This window comes from Anomalospiza imberbis, chromosome 8 (assembly GCF_031753505.1).
Source record: "Anomalospiza imberbis isolate Cuckoo-Finch-1a 21T00152 chromosome 8, ASM3175350v1, whole genome shotgun sequence".
In the NCBI taxonomy this organism is placed as follows: domain Eukaryota; kingdom Metazoa; phylum Chordata; class Aves; order Passeriformes; family Viduidae; genus Anomalospiza; species Anomalospiza imberbis.
The window spans coordinates 29,027,411-29,037,860 of record NC_089688.1 but is presented as its reverse complement, the minus strand read 5'-3'; positions in this window follow the sequence as shown (position 1 = coordinate 29,037,860).

Here is a 10,450-nt window from a genome sequence, read left to right as displayed (position 1 = left end):
ACTAATAGCAAGAGATACACTTAGCCAGCTTTTTTTATCCTTTGCAACTCTTTCCAGAATTTTTTCCCCCTCTGTGCCCGAGAGTCATGCTGCTAATTACTCTGCAGTGAGACTGTGTGGTAGTTAGTTCCACTGAATAATGCATCTCCTCTTCTCCAGGCACACAGGGTGTGCATTGTATTTTAATCTGCAGAAATTATAACCCACAGAAAGTGTATGTGTGAATGTGTATTTCTATATATGCAACTACTCACTATGGCATGCAATGTTCAGAGGAGAGAGAAAAGAAGCAGAAATTTTGCTTTTAAGTGAATCACTGACCAATTCATCAACAATGCTAAACATTTATTTGGCTGAACAGCTGTGTGTGTGATAACCAGGTCTGACATGCTCTGAGGGGGTGATTTTTAAAGCTGGAAAGGCTCAGGGTGGAGAAAGGGGGTGTGGGAGAAGAAAAGAGATTGAACAGCTCCGGTGCCTCTGCTAAAAAGGAGTAAAATATCACTTGTTCCCCTTTGAATAGAAACAACACCATTAATTGTAATGTCAGAATACAGGACAGACACTTCCCCATCCACCAAGAAACTATGCAGGAGGTTCTTACAGATATGGGAAAGCTGTGGTGGAAGAGTAGATGAAAATATGAACAGAAATAGGTGATTCTTCATTGTGATGCTTTTGGAGGACCATACATGTATATATGCATCATGGACAAAATCCTGGACTTGTGTACATAATGGCATAGGCTATCTATACACATGAAATAATTTAACTTCTTCAAAAGTAAAGTTTTTCAAGTTAGGGCACTTATTCTAAAATATTGTTCATACATATTCTTGACCCAAAATAGCAGTAGTAGTCTGAGATGGTGTTCCTTCAGGATTGCTTTGTAAAATTCACACTGAAAACAAGTCAAAAAATACAATATTGTGAGGGTTTCAATGAAGTTCTGAAATTTTCAATGCATTTCAAATTTAGGAAATTGTATTCTATGGTAAAACGTCTCTTAAATTTATTTTTTAATGTATTTTGCTAACCACATTAGAAAAAAGCATTTTACAGTTCTGCACTTGGGGAACTGCTTGAGTAGAAAAACACCACTTAACCCTGCTCCCTGTCTAAACCCCCGAAGAAAACACTTCACCTGGGATACTTAAATGAGTTACAGCATGAAAAGTGCGTTTAGCTATAGATGGGAAAATATTTGTCTACGTATATACATGGTAGCTAAAGTAATGACAGAATAAACACCATGAATGTTTCATCATGGCTGTGGCATGGCAGGGGCAATGGCTCCCTGGTATGCCAGGTATATCCTCATCTTTTGGACTGGCTTGAGAATTTAACCTCAAGGACCAGGAGACAGGAGAGGAAGGAGAGGCAGTGCCTGTCCATCCACACCCCACAACATCATCATTTCTCTGCTGGCTTCTTGCACCCAGAATATTTTTCATTTCTGAGAGCAAACATTACCAAGAGCTGGATGGGGCAGAGGATTTGATGTGTCTGTCCTCATGAGCAGTCCAGGAGAACCATCACCCTGCAAGATGGCCAGGGAAGCTATTTTTAGCATTTCCATGGCAGGCTTTGTCTGAGTACTCTGGTATTACTGACCACAGGTTAGTGATGGAGAGATCTGGCTCTGACATGTCTCATCTGACAAGAGGCTCTGCCAAGCACATTAAAAGCTGGAAAATAACTAGGCTAAATAACACCTTGTTGTTTCTGTTCTTTCCAAGCTGGTTTTCCCTTTGGAGTGAACGCAGCCCTGAGGCCGCTCTTAGCTCTGTGATCAATGGGAAGAAATGCTGGTCTCAGTTTTACAAATCTAATTATTTTCTTCAGAAATCTGCCTGGAACTAAAAAGCCTCTGACAAAAAAAAAAAAAAAAAAAAAAAAAAAGTCCTTCTTATCCCTGGAGCTCAGAGGAATTCAGTCATTGCATGTGAATTGTGTTTATATTGACTGCTTACATGTCTTTTGAAGCTAGTATCTTCTAGGTGGCTCTGCAAGAAAACAGAGTCCCCTCCAGGCACAAACTGTGAACTCCTTTTATGAAGAAAAATGTTTAGCAATAAGAATGCAGAATGAGTTTGTGTTTACAGACACATGTACATAAAGGGGTGTGTGTGCTTAAGATCAGTAATTCAGGTAATAGTGCACAGCCCACCCACCCTGGGAATTCTTGTGGAGCTGTTCCTTGTTCTTTAACACAGTTTCAGTGCAGCTGGCTTTAAAAATGTTAAACCAAGCTGCAACTTTGTCTTTTTAAAGGGCAAGTTAAGTGTGAATAAAAAAAAATAAAATAAAATAATAAAATATAAAATAAAATAAAATAAAATAAAATAAAATAAAATAAAATAAAATAAAATAAAATAAAATAAATAAGGTTCATCTGCCATTTTAAAGAATTGTGATGTCACAGTAGAATCCCTCAAATACACAGTCGTCAGTGAAAGGGGCTTCAAAAAGTTGCCTTACTTAATTAACATTTAAGTGCAAATCCCATCCACCAGGAAAAGTGAATCCACTCTAAAATCCTTGAATTGCCTGCCAGACCTACATCTAAATGTATTATCCTGGAATAAACCCTGTGGAAAATTCATAATGAAAAACAAGCCAACCACCCTGAGCAGGTGTGACCTGCAGGCTGTTGAATACTGTGATTGCTTCCCATAGATTATAATTTTAGCAACACCTGGGCTGAATGTGCTGTGCTGATGCAGCAGCCTCATGGGTCCTAATGAAATAATTATGGGATAAGAGCACAAAGAAACATTCAGAGCTTGCAAGAAAACAAACAACTGTAATGCAGGAACAAAGATACTAGATCAGCTGGGGGACAAAAAGCTTTTGTATGGCCTTATTTATATTGCTGGCATAAATGAAATCTCTTCAGAGCTTTATGCAATATGTTAGGTATAAGTGCAGTCAATGAGAAATGTTAACTGCCTGGTCTGGAGAAAATCACATTAGTTTTACAGGACAAGGCCTTACATGAAATATCCTGGTCTTACAGGAAAGAGGGGAAGGCAGAAGTGTTTTCTGCCACCCACCTACATCTGCAAGGAGGAGCAATTCCAGACAAACCTAAGTCAATGGGCTTTTCTTTTGGTAGGTGAGAGAGGTCAAGTTAATTGGTAAAATGTATCAAGGAATAAATATATTCAAAATAAAAATGCACAAGAGTCTCTAAAATATCTGAAGGTTAAAAATTGACATTGAACAGCTCTGAATCCTTGCAAAATACAGTTCTGAGACTGTTCTGAACAATGCAGTGGAAAGTCAGTGAAATGTGGGGTGCATGAGCTGCCCCTCTCAGCCATGTGTGACTCACTCAGGATCTCCTTAGACACCCAGAACCATCCATGGACTTGCTCCCTCACCCACTGCTAATGGATGAAATTCAAAGAAGATTTTTGCTCTAGTACTCTGACAGACCTAACAGTTACCCACATGTTTAATCCCTGACTTTGAGATATGACTTTGCAGGACTGGATCTAAAATGTCTTAGCAATAATTATAAATATTTATTAAAAAAAAACCCACAACTTTTTAACAGTTCTCTTTTGTGTAACTTTTAACTAGAAATTCTATTTCTCTGAAATATCTGTTCTAGAGTCAATGAAGAGACAAATGCTAAGTTTATACCTTACATGAGCTTGTTGAAATCTTAACACAGAAGAACATTACTTACAATCTAAAATGACTGAGACTCTTTGCTTCAACAAACCAGTCATATTCTCTTAGATACCAGCATACACAACTGAAAATGCTGCAGTAAAATTTCTTCAGCCAAATTCCTTTCTAAAGATCTTAATTTATTTTCTTCCACCAATACTGCTTGTGGTTTTACACTGGTTTCCAACAGGAGATTTTTTGGTCCCTTGGACTGTACAATCTTCACATGAGTCTAAACACACTTGGAAAAATAGGAAGCCCTGCCTGGGAGTATAAATTGCACTGCTGTGCTTAGTCACAAATGGCTGAGCACAATGAGATTTTACAATAAACCAGAAATGTCTGTGTTTTGTTGTGTCAATAAATGTTCCAGTGATGCTCTTAAAAACAATAAATTACTGGTAATGGAACACTATCCTCAGCATGTAGAAGTCATTTTCCACTTCCAGACATTCTCAGATTAGGTTTAAATTGCTATTAGAAAATCCTAAATGTGTTTGGTTGAAGAAAATCTTTTTAAAGCCTAGAAATAATCTGGCAGTGGCTGGTTAGAGCAGAGTTAGCAGAAGTATTCCTGGGGAGAACAGTTTGCACATATGGAAGGGAACTTGGCTCCAGCAGATCCCCACCACTCACACAGGGAACAATACACAGAGGTTTCAGAGCCTGTAATTTTTTGCAGCTGCTCAGCTGAAGGGGAAGCTTGTCAGTGCTAAGGAAATTGTGAGGGACTGAGTTTACAACAGGGCTGGAACTCCAGGTCTGGGCTGCCCTTGGCAGAAATGTCTTCATAGTGGTTGTTCTCCAAAAGCCTTGAGGCGGCGGAAGCAACGATGGACATGGGAAGCAGGGCAGGATAGAAGGGGAAGAATCATAAGTGGAGGAAACAGCAGAAAACTGGTGTACAACCATTTGCTTTTTTGTGAGTACAGCTGTTGGTTTCCCTGGGCATCCACTGAAATCCATGGTGTATTTATCACCAATGATCATGTGCTGGTGGTGCCTGCAGACCAGGCCTGAAGGTGCAAATTCTGGGGTTCTTACACACCCTCTTTTCTCCAGCATTGGCTTTAGCAACAGAAAATCCAAGCAGAACAACCCTCCCTCCCTTTTTTTTTTCCCTTATTAATGGCTGCAATACTAAAGCCCAGAAAAGTGTGTGTATTTATCAGTGTAACAACTGTGAACAACCTTCAAGACTGCCACACTTGTCCTGGTCCTGCACTGAAAAATAAAGAGTTAACTAGAGATGCATAGCATTAAGAGAAACTTTTGTATTGACTTTCTGAGGTTTTCCAGAAAGAAATCCACAAGGGATTGAGAAGGAATTTTCAGAGGGACTAATTAGCTTCATGCTCTATGAGAAATATCACTGCTAAACTTAGACTCTGCTGGACTGCACTGCACTATCTCCCACACTAATGACCCCAAAACATGGGGCAAGTTATTCATTCCTGATCAATGAATTCAAATTCAAAAATTACATTTCCCTTAGCATAAAGCCTGATTTATTTCATATTTTATTTTGCTTTGTAGAACCCTGAAATGAAAGGAGAATAAATTGATGTTGTTAATGGATATATCTTCATTAGCTATAGCAGGGATTGCCCATAGATGTGATGTATGGCCTGTGCTATGTAAGTGAAAAATAAAGATTACTATTTATTGTCAGAAGCCATCAAAACTGGCTGTGCTCCCTTCTGTTTTCTGTCTGTTTTTCAGGCTTTTGTGAGTCTTGTGTAGTCTTAATGTGATAGATAATTTTGTGTAGTATGTGCAGGGGTCCATGAGCACAGACATGTAATGTCACACTGATGTATAAACACATGTATTTATGTGTAGGTGTGGATACAATATATTAATAAGCTGAGCTCTGCATTTTTGTTTTCAATCTTACTTAAAAAAACCCTATATAATGTATGCATTGCAAGTGGACATTTATATTGCAGCATATTTGACTCAGCTTTTCCTGGTGTCTTTATGGACATTTTCCTGGTGTCTTTATGGACATTTTCCCGGTGTCTTTATGGACATTTTCCAAGGGAACACAACAAATAAAAGCACGAAGCTGTGTCAAACGCATTCAGAAAAAGAGGAAGCAAATATAAGCCAGAGATCTCCAAGCAGTGAAGAAAGTTCTGGCCATTGGTGAACTTGCTGCATATTTTCATGTGGGATTCCACCTTTAAGGCTCAAAACTTCCTTGGTGTGTTAGTGACAGCTTCTCAGAGCCACGGGAGTCCTAGAAGAGCCCTCAATGGTACAGGGGCTAGAGGATTTCCATGGATCTTCCAGGGGAAAGCAGTTCAACAGAATACCTCTTTACACCTGTACTTTCTCAGATGCCTTCATTTTTGCCATTTCATCCAAGGAACGCAACAGGGAAGCAAAGTTGGCCTGGTGTCAGATGGTTAAAAGCCAGGCATTAACAGCTACAATGGCAAGGAACCTCGACTGGTGGTGTCTGGCATGTGAAAAGGGAGGTGTGTAGGTGTGAAGCACGTGGTCTCAGTGAGCAAAATGCCATCAGCCTTCCCACAGGTGAGGAAAGAGATCAGCAAGGGCTCTCCTGGAGAGGGGAGTTTGGAGCAGCTCTCAGGTGAGACTCTCCTTGGTCACTGGGAGCACCAATCTTCCTCACAGGGTCCTGGGAGGGAGAGATTCAGGACTTTGGTGTTGAAAAGTTAGCTACAAATAATGGAGCCACTGCTGAATCTAAAGATGCATTTTTTCAGAATGAGAAACCACGAACTGTAAAAACTAAGCTTAAGCCAGAGCTTCCCCTGACAGCATTAAAAAGGCTTAGTTTGGCAACAAGAGATTTTTTTCTTTAACACAGCAGAATGCAACACAATGGATAAGAGCACGGAAGCCATGAAATCGAAAAATGTGATTTGCTGAACATGGCATTTTAAAACCTTCAGTACATCCATCTTTATCCAGGGAGCAGCCCATGAGCAGAAGAGTATTTCTGCAAAGGGAGGGAAGGGATTCCTCTCTGCATGACATCAAAGGTATTAAATCTTCACTCTATAACATTTTTGCCTTTCTGAAAAGGAAAGAGAACTTACGTAAAATTAGGATTCTGTGACATGGAGTATCTTCTTTGTCATACAATCCTGGTTTTATATAACTTCTTTTAAAGTTATATGAAGTTTTTATAGTTTATAAGTTATATAGTTATATACTATAGTTAATAGTATATAGTTTATACATAGTTTAAAGTTTTACATAGTTTTATACCATTTTTCCTTCCATTTTCCTGTGTAAACAAAGCCAATCACACACAAAATATTTGGGAACAGCTTTCTCACAGTCATAAACCCTTCTAGCTCCTCTGCTTTACACAGCAGCTCACCACAACCGGTGTTTTGATGCAGGGCAGGTTAGCTAATCCTTGTGAAGTTTAAACATTCTAGGGGAGGGAAGTTCCACGGTTAGATATTCAGATCTGACAAATGTTTAGCATCCCACGTGTGAGATTTGAGTGGAGGTGTCCATCCTGCAGGTGTTGGGTGGAGGGGCTCGACCTGCACCCGCCGTGTGACGCTGCCTGGGCTCTCTATTAGATTAAACATTTCCAGTCACCCGATTTCCCCTGCAGGAAGAGTCAGTCATTGTCAATATTTATAAAGCCTGATGAGGCCTCCTCACCGTAGGGTGAAAAGTGTTTCACCATTATGAGTTTCCAGCTCTTCAGTGACATTTGATGAAATCATATTAAAAGTAATTATATTTGAGGGGCGCACGTCTAAGTTTTAATGAGCCTTTATCGTTATTCATTATCTGATTTCCTCATTTTCATTTTCCAAAGGTTTGTTTGCTTCATTCAGTTAAATTAAGGGAGAACCATGTTCATAGCCTCTTCCCTCCAACTTTCAGGTCCCTTACTGTGTTTTATGACTCTGTGCTGGTGAATATTTGCACACAGTTTCTTGATTTTTTAGCTTCTAGGGACTCCCATCCTATGTGAGAATTTATGGACAAGAATAGCTTTATGAATAATAAACAGTCCCAGTTACAGGCTACGATTTTTTTGGTTTTTATTAAAGGAAATTCTTAAATAAAGAAAGAGGGTTTTGCATTTTCAGAAATGACTGAAGTTAGTGGGAAGAAATCCAGGCATTACAGATGCTTCCCACAAGAATTACATGCAGATTTAAAGCAGAAATCCTATTTTGACCACATATTCTGGATTGAAAGGGAAACAGAGTGAGCATCACATTGACTTGTACTAAAGATGAATATCTTCTCTGGCTTAGTTCATTATTGAAAGCCCTGACATGGGAAAAAGGCTCAGGTTTTAACAGGAGAGCATATCTTCATTCAGTTTTTCCTTCTCTTTCTGTGCCTTTTCCATGAGGAATCCAGGTAAGGTATATCCACTAAAAGCTGCAAATTATATCCACAACCATAATTATAATTAACTATCTAGATTGCCTGCAGTAAAGAAGGTGAAGAAGTGATGCCAGTTGACTTCTGTGTAATGATGTGCTTCCCAATAATTTTTCCTGATTTCTGATTAAAGATCATTTTTAAGGGGAAATTAAGTATGTTTTTGAAATTCTACACTGTGAAAAATCACAAGGAAAAGCTTCTGATAAGAAATATGAAGCACCAAAATATTAATGACCTTTTTCACCTCCTGAGAAGTTTTTCAGCATTGCATATATGTAACTGATTAATTTTTTGAAATAAATATTTTTAATTTCCTAAATTAAATAATGATTTTTAAAATGAAAAACCTTTCTCTTGTTTTTGCTTAGATTGTCATGTAAGTATATAGCAGCAGATCCCTCATAACTTCAAGATACAAAGGCAAACCAAGGAACTGAGGATCAAGCTCCTGTAATCTTCAAGTGTTCTGGAAATTCAAAGTTCAAATCTTGATATTTCTAAATAGCCTTTTTTTTTATAAGCTGGACATCTGAATTCTGGGCTCTTCACAGTCTCAGTTTGAATCGAATTGTATCTTGAGCACCTCTAGAATTTCACTTGCAATTAAATACTATGTTTTTCTTTCCATATGATTTCTCTTTGTCAAAAATAATCAGGTACTCCCACTTCTTTGCAAAAAAAAATTACCTCTGATTTAGCTCTGCTAGAGCCTGCATCTACATGAAAGGAGATTTCAATAGGCTGCCTCCATTGCCTCTATTTTCAAATCACAATATTTGCACAGACTGTCTCTTCACAAGAATAAATAAAAGAGAGAAAGCAAAGCAATAAAAGGAAAATTTGGGGATAAAAGAAATAATTTGCAATCCTAGTGAAGGCAAAGCATCGTGCTGCATCTTTGTTTTTCAAATAACCCAAACCAACTTCAAAGTTAGACTCTAAAGGCAGGATCAATATCCATAGCAACTAATTGCATTTACTGCACCTGCTGGAAAGTGCAGTGGCTGTGTCCACGAATACCAGAGTAACCAGGCTGCTACAAATAACAGAGAGCCCGGCTGAAGATGTGCCCTGGGGCACCTCTCTGCCAACTTCAGGATACTCCCCTGCTGATGCTCAGACTTGTTATGTTTTTAATAAATATATTGTCCTTCCTCTTCTGCTGTTCTTGACACCAAAAACGTTCTCCAAAGATTTAAAGAAACTCTGTCATCTTCCCTCAGCCCATGAGTACAAAAATCGTGGCATGTAGAAATTGCTGCCTGCTTGACCTTAGTGCCACTTCCCCCTTGTACTCCTGCATGCAGCCCTCCCTGTGCTGTTTGGAGTAATTAGATGTTGCTCAGGGCAGAATTGCCTTCCCATTATTTAGTTATGCAGTGCATAACATAAAGGACTTCCAGTCCCGGGCTGGGACTACAGGCTCCCTCCACATCAGAACCAGCACTTCCTTAGGGGTTCATCAATGCTCTCGGCAGCAGCCCTCGACCAGACAGCACTGAGCTGAGCAGTTTGTTACGTTGCAGCTGAGCATGACCACCTAAGCACAAAGAGCACTTCCATCAACCATCCAGCAGCGCTGCCTTTGAAATGTTTACCAAAGCACAACAATATCCTGTAGCTGGGACTGCTCCGTGTGGATATTGCACAAGCAGAACACTCCTTCTTGGTGTTTATCAAATATTGTAATCCAGCTGAATTTCTTTGTGAGACAATAATCCATTCAGCGTAAAAGGCTGATAATATTAGAAACCCTTTTGTGTGTGGTTCAGTCCTATTTGATTGCACAGATAACGTGTTTCTGTTTCTATTTGTCAGTTTTATATACACAACTTGTAGAGTCAGAAAGAGAGCAGGGTCTGAAATGTATAGCAAAGATCATTAAACAGCAACAAAGACATCTTTTAAATGTTAACATTTCCTTTCTGGATCCTGTAAGCTTCGCCAAGAATTGCCTATGGATATATGATCTTATTTAAAGCACACTGCTTTTGTGATAGGTGCTTCAAAGGTAACTCTATGAAACAGATCTGGCTCCTTTTAAAATTTGTTTGTCCCAAAAAAATTAATTGATAAATGTTACTTAATACTCACCAAAATAATTTGCTTGCTCTGATATAACGCTTGAGCCTTTTTTTACAGCTTTCCAGCCAGTCTTTTCTAATAAGAGAAGCAACATTCATTGGGCAGACAGCAAAATGAATGTTTGGGCTCATTTTGTGTCCATGTCCAGTCCCCCTCTCCCTCCGTGTGTGAGCAGCTCTTGTAGTTTGTCTTATTCTTATCTAACAACCACAGCCTGGGAAGCAGGGGCTGCTGCAGCCCCAAGTCACAGCAATGTGAAATCATTGCACAAACGTGAATGAGAGCA